Source organism: Sceloporus occidentalis, unplaced genomic scaffold (genome assembly GCF_023333645.1).
Source record: "Sceloporus occidentalis isolate IW3139 unplaced genomic scaffold, rSceOcc1.0.p SCAF_199, whole genome shotgun sequence".
NCBI lineage: Eukaryota > Metazoa > Chordata > Lepidosauria > Squamata > Phrynosomatidae > Sceloporus > Sceloporus occidentalis.
Window position 1 is genome coordinate 355,379 of NW_028317179.1, and position 10,781 is coordinate 366,159.

Below are 10,781 nucleotides of genomic sequence, written 5' to 3' on the forward strand. Positions count from 1 at the left end.
TATCAGTACCTGCATTTGTGTCACATGACAATTAAGTGCTCCCCCTGGCAAGAAAATGAATGCAGAATTAATTCTGTGACGGGTTTGAGCATTCTGCGGTGGGGCTGGTCCGTGGCTCAAAATCAGATCCGGCACTTTAAGGCCAGCGGCCTCCGGTTGGATATGCACAGCTGCACATAACGTCCGTGGAGCTGCGGTTGGGGTAAGTATGGAGCGCTGTCAGCCAGCAGCCTGCTTGTCATTTGCCCGGTGTGTCAGGTGGCCAGTCCTGGGCTGCTCAGCAGTACTAGGAATGGTATACAAATGGGGATCATATTCTGCGCATGTACAAGGCGGTTAGTAGATCCTAACTATAGGGAGTACGAAGGGTCTTATGCCGCTTCTCCCCGCGTTGAGTTAACGGCCGCGGGGTCTCTCTGTCGCAGATGGCTGTGACCTCTCCTGCGCAGCTGGTCAAGCTGTCACATCAAGTCACAGCGATCTCTGTTACAATGGGGAATATTCACTAAAGAAGTTCGGAGATTTGTAGTTTCTTACTGGGCTCGGCGTTATGAATTATTATCACCATAGAAACATAGAATCTGCTGGCAGATCGGCCCCATTCGGCCCGTCTAGTCAGACCTTAATCAGTCGTTGGTCTTGTCTCGATTCAGGGGCCATATGGCTATCGCATGCTTAAGTTCACATCTGCTGGGTGGCTGTTTCATGTATCTACTACCTTTTCAATGAAGTAAAGGAAAACCTCTTAACAATACATCTAAGCGTCTGATCCTCTACTGTTAGATTCGGTCTCTTGTTGTAACTTTTCTCGTCCTTTGAAATAAATTTCCCTCCTGTATTTAAATGTCTGTCTCCCATCCCCCAGCGCTGTATACAGTAATATAACCCCCACCGCTGTATACAGTAATATAACCCCCAGCGCTGTATACAGTAATATAATCCCCAGCGCTGTATACAGTAATATAACCCCCAGCGCTGTATACAGTAATATAACCCCCAGCACTGTATACAGTAATATAACCCCCAGCGCTGTATACAGTAATATAACCCCCAGCGCTGTATACAGTAATATACCCCCCCAGCGCTGTATACAGTAATAACTCCCCAGCGCTGTATACAGTAATATACCCCCCAGCGCTGTATACAGTAATATACCCCTCAGGGCTGTATATAGTAATATAACCCCCAGGGCTGTATACAGTAATATAACCCCAGCGCTGTATACAGTAATATAACCCCCAGCGCTGTAAACAGTAATAACCCCCAGCACTGTATACAGTAATATAACCCCCCAGCTCTGTATACAGTAATATAACCCCCAGCGCTGTATACAGTAATATAACCCCCCAGCGCTGTATACAGTAATATAACCTCCCCAGCGCTGTATACAGTAATATAACCCCCTGCGCTGTATACAGTAATATAACCCCCAGCGCTGTATACAGTAATAACCCCCAGCGCTGTATACAGTAATATAACCCCCAGCGCTGTATACAGTAATATAACCCTCCAGCGCTGTATACAGTAATATAACCCCCAGCGCTGTATACAGTAATAACCCCCAGCGCTGTATACAGTAATATAACCCCCAGCGCTGTATACAGTAATATAACCCCAGCGCTGTATACAGTGATATAACCTCCCCAGTGCTGTATACAGTTATACCCCCAGCTCTGTATACAGTAATACCCCCCCCCCGGTGCAGTATACAGTAATGTCGGTCGGTGATAAAAAACTTTTATCATATTTTGTTCCAATAAACCCCCTTATATCTGCAGACCTGGAGCCGCCGTTGCTGTCAGTCATGTGATATTTTCTGTGACTTTCCCGGCTCAAACACCACAGTGAGCTGACGCTTTATGGCGATGTTACGGAAGTCCTTTCCTCCATAGACTTTCATTAGTCGGGGTGTTTAGTAGATCGGGGCTCAGATAACAGAGCGAGAATCATACAAATGGCTGATATGCAGCTACCTGTAAAAATCCTATTATGGGGCAAAAACTAGAATCGTTTATAAAAGGAAACAGCGTAATATTTTTTGAAAATACCGTGTATTTTTATGTGATAACAACGCCAGGAGATCCTCCACAGAGGAAAAGGTTTGAATCATTTTAGCATTTGCAGAGCGATTAAACACTTGCCGCTCTTTGCAGACGTGGAGGATAATTCTATTTTCTGAATGATACGGTGTGAAGCCGTTGGCCGGATTACTCGGGATTTGCCCCCGTTATCGCTCGCAGAGCCGCCGACAGCTGCCGTTATCACGCGCTTCACAATTAATAAAACTCTTATTTGCTTTTATTGATGAAAAAATAATGTAGAACGTGCCGAGTTTGTTAAAACCCTCGCAGAGTCTGTAATATTCCGAGCGGTACGTCTGAGGCTCATTGAGGGTCCAAGAATGAAAACCACGCCCACCAAAAAGTCACGCCCACCCAAACCACACCCACATTCACTATGCTTAATGATTCATGAATTCCCTCCCATTCGCTCTCACTGCAAGAAGTAAATCTCGTGGACTTCTAGAAGGACGGCTAGAGCCCAACGTTCTCAGCCAGACGTCGTAAACAAAATTAGAAATTCTTTCCAAACCCCCCTTTTACTGAAACGTGATATATATATTTATTTATAGATAGTGTATATATATATATTTATTTATAGATAGTGTATATATATATATATATATATATATTTATTTATAGATAGTGTATATATATTTATTTATAGATAGTGTATATATATATATTTATTTATAGATAGTGTATATATATATATTTATTTATAGATAGTGTATATATATATATTTATTTATAGATAGTGTATATATATTTGTATTATATATATTTATATATATTATACATATCCGTGTTTTCTCTCCATGATAGATACATCGGAGGGGGTAATACTCTGGCGTCGGAGGGGATCTTCTGCTGTTACTCGTAGAACGTTATAACAGACGCAGCCGACACAGAAAGGCATCCATCCAATCGAGAACGTTACTTCTATGGGCCCTGCGGGCCGTAACGCGCAATAAACCCCTCGGCGGGGTGTCCGCGCCCTGCTCCGTGCTGTAAAGCGCCCGGGGGAAAGAAACGTTGGACGCAAACAAAATCAATCAATCAATGAGGCAACGCAGCACTTTCTCTTTAACAAGAACATCGGGGATTCGGGACCTACGGCCTCGTGGCATCGGCACAGGGATCGGAGACGGGGCGCCCCTATCACCCACAGCCCACATCGGCCATGTTTTCCAGGACACACATAATTTATACATATTGCTGACCAGACCAGATTAAATGCTGCCCTGCCGTATGTGGGAGGTATAGACTTATGGGAGGGAACCAATTAGTCAGTTATACATCCTCCATACTGCAGGGCAGCACTTTATCTGGGCTGGTCAGCAATATGTATAAACTGACCTGGAAAACATGGCCGCTCCCGTGTATCTATTCACTAAAGAAAGGGTTTCAGGTCCTTCACTTCCTGTTATGAAAAGCCAACCCCAGCGGGCTTCTGCTGCAGGAACAGCAAAGGCTCGTTGAAGCCCCCTCACCTATTAAGTTATACATTATCCAAGGTCAGCTTAGAAATCCTTGTTCAGATGCTTGGACAGATTTGCTAACGACAGCCCTTCATCATGAGCGGCGAAGTGAGAGAATTGAAACCCCAGCTCTCATTTTAGTGAATAGACCCCCTTTGTGTCTTCTACCTTCACTGCTGGATACCAGGATTAGAAAGCCAGGTCCAAAGCACCAGCAGAGGTCCCACCAACGCCATTTATACAGGAGCCCCCCTCGCCACGTAAACCCTACGTTCACCGAATAATCACTTCACGTACCGACAGTCATGAAAGGCGGAAAATCTCAACCGAAAAAAAGGACTTTAGTGGGTTTTTTTCCTTATTTGAAAAATTCCATCTTTTTCTCCTTTATCTAGAAAATACCCCAAAGGCTTAAATAAAAAAAAGTACATTGAGAGATCTGAATTCCCGGCTGTTTTTTTTTTTTTTTCATGCATGGCGGGCTGAGCAGACGAGCCGAGGGGCTGTGAAGTTCACAGCCGGAGTCTCTGCAGTCGTAGCGAAGATGCGATAAAAGCGTTTCCTCGCGGATTCGGCCCTCGGGGGGGGGGGGGGGGTTGTAGCCGTCGGGCTAAAAGTGTGAAATTTCGGGAGCGGATGAGGCCTGACATTTCTTCGTCATCTCAAGCCATGAATTGGGGGCATTAAAGCTTTTGTGACGGGATGGTGGGGGGGGGGGGTAGGTATTGCCAGGTTGATAAGCGTGAAGTTTTTTCTTTTTTTTTTTTAATACCGCATTCTGGAAATAAAATGCGATGGATTTCTCACCTTTGTCTTAGAATAAAATCGTTTAGAAGTAACAGCGGCCTCCATTAAACCCGATTCGGGCGTAAACCGACGTGTTATCGAGGGAAAAACAAGGAGTTTACGGCAAATCCTGTTTTCTTGTATTAGAGCCATAAATGCGTGGGCTTGGGGTATATATTCATTACATTATAGAAGGGAAAAACCCAGCATTATTATTACTAACATTTTCATTTATAATAATTATATAATTTTTTATATATTGGAACTTTCTAGTTTTTGCCCCATAATATGTTTTCAGGCATCTGCACACCAGCCATGTGTATGATTCTCGCTCTGTTATCTGATCCCAATCTACTACACAAACCCCCCCCCCACCACCCAGGACTTCTTGTCATACTGCCTGTGGGGAACAATAGAATGGCTCAGTCTCAATCACACATATAAAAGTCTATGGAGGAATGGACTTTAGCATTGCCATAAAGCATCAGCTCAGTGTGGTGTTTGAGCCGGGAAAGTCACCCAAAATATCACATGACTGACAGCAACGGCGGCTCCAGGTCTGCAGATAAATGGAGTCTATTGGAACAAAATGAGATAAAACCAGGTTTTTGTCACTGACCAACTTTACTGTATATGGTGCCGGGGGGGGGGGGGTTACTTTATGCAGTGCTGGGGTTTATGCTCAAGATAATTTTTTTGTATGGGACACTTGCTTGCATTTTGAATTATTACCCCGATTCTTTTTAAAGCAGTTTGCTTAGTTTAGTAAATGATATTTCGGTGCAGACGCGGCCTTCTGATTTTCCTGTAGCCGTGATTAGCAGCTACATTCTCTACAAAGCTCCTTTTCCTACCAACACAGGGGTTTATCCACTAAAGGGAGAGTTGTGGTTTCAGCTCCCTCACATCACTATTCATTACTAAGGGCAACAGCGGCAGGATTCTCTAGCAGGAAGGGCTGAGCTGGCCCTGTATAATGTATAATTCAATCGGTAAAGAGATGGCTATTTACTTATACATTATACAGGGGAAGCCCAGCCCTTCCTGCAGCAGAAGCTCATAATGTATAAGAACTGAAGCACAACTCTCCTTCCAATTCTCCCTAAGTAAATAAAATCCAGCTCTCCAATTCAAAAGATCGAAAAATCAGAAGCCCCCCCCTGTACCTAATATGTATAAATATTTTATTTCCCTGTTCTAATTTACACAGCATTTGTCTCCCTTTCTCCAAAACATATGTAACAAGTGTAGAAAAATATTAAGAAATGTACACATATACGTCTAGAATATCCCTTAAATGAAGCGGCTTATACTTTATGGAAATATCTAAGAAATATGCATTTCATGCATTTTTATTTAAAACATTTGATGTTATGTTTCTAATTTTTGTTTTATTTAATTCTAAGACTTTCATAGACACTATACATACCGCTGGGGTCTATACGTACCCTCGGTACGGAGCTGCAGGCACTGATTTGCCTGTTGGAGATCCCTGCACTAGATTGTAAGCTTGTGGGTAAAAAAAAATGGGCTTAACCACTCAACAGCTGCGTTTGGAACTACGTTAATACCCAACAGGAATAACCGTTCTAATAAATTAATTACGAAAATGTAACATTTTTAACAATTGCCTCCCATGTTTTCCCACTTGGAGACCTCAGCCTGTGGGGGTGAGCTTCGTCGGCTGTAAGCACGGACATAAGATCCAAAAATATAATCTTCCAATAGCGGGATGCCATTTGGCATTTTACATTTCACTCCTGCTCAACCTCTTTATAGATTGTAAGCTCATAGGACAAGGATATCTTATGTTGTTAATTTTGTATAATTGTAATGTTATTGTAGTCTCCCCAAAATCATATGAATTTCTTATCAGGTACAGCTTTGCAACTACAAATAGATCAAGCCGAGTATATACCGTATTTGCTCGATTATAAGACGACCCCCCAAAATCTGAATATTAACTTATGAATAAAAAGAAAATGCCTGAATATAAGACGACCCTATAGGAAAAAAGTTTTACCAGTAAATGTTAATTCATGTAAACTATGTGAACAATTGTTTGTTAATAGAAGCTATGATTGAGAAAAATATTTTGTTTTTATTTCCTTTTTTTTTTTTTCAACCTGCCCCCCCAGTTATGCACATCTGCCCCCAGGCTTGCCACTCTGTCCCAGAAATGCCTTATACCCCATGTATGCCACTGTGCCCCATGATATGCCTTTTAACCCTCTAAATGCCACTGTACCCCATGATATGCCTTTTGACCCTCTATGTGCCTCTCTGCCTCCAGAAATGCCTTATACCCCTATATGCCACTCTGGCATTTAGGGGGTTAAAAGGCATATTATGGGGCAGAGTGGCATATAGGGGGGGCATAAGGCATTTCTAGAGGCAGAGAGGCATATAGGGGTTAAAAGGCATTTCTAGAGGCAGAGTGGCATATAGGGGGTTAAAAGGCATATTATGGGGCAGAGTGGCATATAGGGAGGTAAAAGGCATTTCAGGAGGCAGAGTGGCATTAAAGGGGTTAAAAGGCATTTCACAGAGCACTCTGCGCAAAACACAGGAGGATCCAGGTCCCCTGCATCTGAGCCCCCGGTGCTTAGTCCGGGAAGTGTGTAGAGCTCTACGGGATCGTATCGTGTAGAGCTCTACACGGACTAAGCACCAGGGACTCAGAAGCACCGGTAAATTGGGGGGGGGGCATAACACAGGAGGATCCAGGTCCCCTGCATCTGGATCTTAGTCTCATAATCAGACCTATTTGAGGTCTGATTATAAGACGACCTTGATTATAAGACAAGGGGTATTTTTCAGAGCATTTGCTCTTGAAAAAACCTTGTCTTATAATCGAGCAAATACGGTATATATATCTCTATATATACACACACACATAAATATCTCATGTTCTCTTCACTGCAATTCAAATTAAACGAGGGTGAGAATCATATTAATCCCATCAATGAAATTAAATAAAGATAAATCCTACATAGGAATTATATAAACCAGGAGCACATTTAATCTAGTGTTTGCCGAACGTGCATGTAAGGGAATCAGACGGCTAAAGCTCAAATCTCCAGGCGGGAGGGAATCTTAATCTTCATACTCTCCAGGTTGAACGTGTGAAGCACGGAGACGTCCTTATATTCCACAGTTTAATCTTTTAGTTCTCGTTTTCAAAACCCAGCAACGATTCTAAAACAGTACAGGCAGCGCATATAAAACGATTCGGTGGGAATGAAGTCATATTACAATATACAACAATGAGCCGAATACCGACGGGGTTAGAAAAGGCAAAATGGATAGAAAGAAGGTGCAATGTCTCCCAAACTGCGGGGTCAAGGGTCAGCATCCATGCTAAGTAGTTAGAGTCAGAACACATTAAACGTACGGACGGACGGCCTTGAACAAGAACAACCAAAGTGATCCAGTTAACTGCGACATGGTATAGAAAGAGGGACGGTTACAATGCAGCGTTTGTTGTTTTTTGTTAAAGGTTAATTCTCGGCAATGTTATTTTTTTTTTTTAAATGTATTATTTAAGGAGTGATTATTTCTGAGAGCCTAAAGGTAGGTGAGCATCGTAACAAAGCGGTCGGAACTTTATCTTTTCAACGCACACAACTGGATGAATGGGAACGGCGATTCGATTTGGAGCTCTGGCTCCCTCTAGTGCTTATATAATAAATAACTACACAGAAATGATTATTGGACTTCGTCATCTACTAAAAAAAGAGTTATAGCGGTTTGTTTTTTCTTTCAATTTGAGTTGAACTAACCTAGTATTGACATCACCATGCATTATAAAGCACAACACACAGTGAGATTTTCCAGCAAGAAGGGCTGAGCTGGCCCTGCTTAATGTGTAGTTAAATCAGTGAAATCACCCCAAATTAGTTTTACGGAAACAGCTCAGTCCCTTCATGCAGGAGAACCTATATAGATATATGTCAAGTATTAAACTCTCCATAAACAGACACCAGTGAGGTTTATTCATTAACGCAAAGGTCGGTAGGAGGGTTGTGGATTCCTCTCTATGAAGTCACCATGTATTATAAGGGACCATCAGCTGGATAATGCATATATTATTCCACAAGAGGACAAAAAAAAATCTGCTTTATAGAGTCTCTTTCTGCAGCAGAAACTCAGGGGTCGCCTCTTATAATGTAAAATGAAGTCAGACGACTGTGCTTCAAACTCCCTCTTTAGTGAATAAATCCCAGTGTCTCTGAATGAAACACCAGTGATGTTTCAATACAAAAGATCCTCGCTTAAAGAAAACATCTTAGCCTTAAGGTACTCCTTTGATGAAGGTAAGCGTCGCTTGGCACACGCTACTGTATGTCTTCACGTGTCACGATCACGGATTAGGCATTACGAGTATGTCTTTCCACCAAGTTTATATCCTCCAGTTTACGATACTGGTTACTCAGTTAGTGAGAGGGACAAAGGTAATATGTAGATAACGAAGGCTTCGTCCGTAAACTAACCAATAAAAACCAAGAACTAAAGATGGTTTCATTAGCTATTAACATTTAGTATCTTAAAAAAATAAAATAAAAAATAAAAAAAGCTTAAAACAGTAAATCAGTGCCTCTCCATAACCTCCAGCTTGGAATTAATAGCCTGCAGGGTTTTCTCTAAAGTGTCTAGTCTGGCCAGGACCTCGTGAAAAGCCCCGCAGCAGCAGCCTGGCATCCCCTGCTGCGTATTCTGGGCGGACGGCCGAGGTACGGATGACGCAGCGGCAGTCTCTCGCTCAGCCCCGCCGCTCAGGGGCGCAGGTTTAGCTGGGACCTTCTCTTCCTGACTTACGTTGCGTGTACCTTGCGCTCCAGATGACTCCTCTTTCACGTTACATCCAGAGGACCGGTGAGGTGCTGGCGCAGGCTTAGCCCCCAAATCCTCTCCTTGCTTCGCGTTACATGGCTTTTCTGATGATTGACGGGACAAGGTGGGGTCACAGGCCATCTCTTCCTGCTCTTGTTTTATTTTGGGTGAATGCTGCGGATCCTGGCCGCCCAGAGCAGCCAAATCTTCCTCTTGCTTGATCTGCACGATTCTTAGGTCAGAAGAGTCGCTGGCCGTGCTGGGCTCGTATCCCGAAGCTTCGGATGTCTCCTTCCCTTTCCGCATCTCCTTCACGCCCCACTGCTGACGGGATAAGACCTGCACGCAGGTCCCGTCCATCTGTATTATCTTTATCGGCTCTGTGCGGCGAAAGACCTCGCCGACGGCACTCCTCACCGGTAACGGGTGCGTGGAATCGTCGGTCCGCGTCGACGTGCCGGCATCTTTTGTGCAGTAACGATGGTCGGTGTTTAAGCCGATGTTTCGCATGAAGAATTTGGGGTTGGTGCTGACGCTCGCGTTCTTCATGCCGTAATAGCGGTTGAACTGCGTGCCGGCGGTCCGGTTTTGGTTGTACAGGTCCGTCCTGGTGCTCACGCTCTTCATCTCTATGACCGGGGTCGAGGTGCAAGCGTCGCGTAACCCTTTGGACGCGGTCACCAGGTCGCCCCATATGTCCGGCCTGAACCGCTTCGTTGGTGGGTGCGGGTGATTCAGCATCAGCAACGAATCAGATTCCCTCTGCGGAAAGATGGTGGGCATGGCATGCGCGGCCAGAGTGACCTTGTCGTCCTGGACGATATAACAATCCGGGGTGAAATGGGCCGAACAGATCCGGAAAGGGTTGGTTTTGGCCGTTAAGATCTTTTCGATGAACGTCTCATCTTTGTCCAGGCCTTGCCCGATGCGCTCGATCCACTCCTTGATTCTCTCTTGATTGCGAGGAAACGTGTGCAGTTTTAACCCCTTGGAGTAGACGTTGGAACTGCTATTCTTACAGTACTTTACAATGCAGCAAGGCATGGCGTACGCCTGGAAGACAAAAAAAACAAAACAGAATTATTACCAGGATTTTCGGAGATTTTCATTTTATAACAAAAAAAAAAATCCACAAAACAAAATGGTGTAATAAAACCGTTCATTCTTGTTAATTAACTCCGTTGTCTCTGTTCCTTCCATTTGTTTTGCCCCCCAAGCATTGAAAGTTCGCAGACCGGGCTCATTGGGTCTGAAGCTCTTAAAACTTTCCTATGGACTTCAGTTATTCAGTCGCAAAGTAAGGTGAACGAGCTGTTCGGCCAAGGGGGGCAGTAAATGCCACGTAATCCATCAAAACGGCAGCGTGGATATAACACAGTAAACGGGTCTGAATACATGAAAATAATGCTATAAAGCCTAATTAACCAGGCAAATAAACAGCATGGTACCGTAGATAAAATATACACATGCTGGAGATCCAGTAGCGAATCACACGCCTGGCACACAATTTAGGTTCCTGACCTACACATGTATAGGTTCTGTCTTTACAGCAGGTGGTGCGGGCTAGATGGGCCAAATAGGTCTTAAAATTCTGTGTTTGCTTTATATATCGCCGTTACAC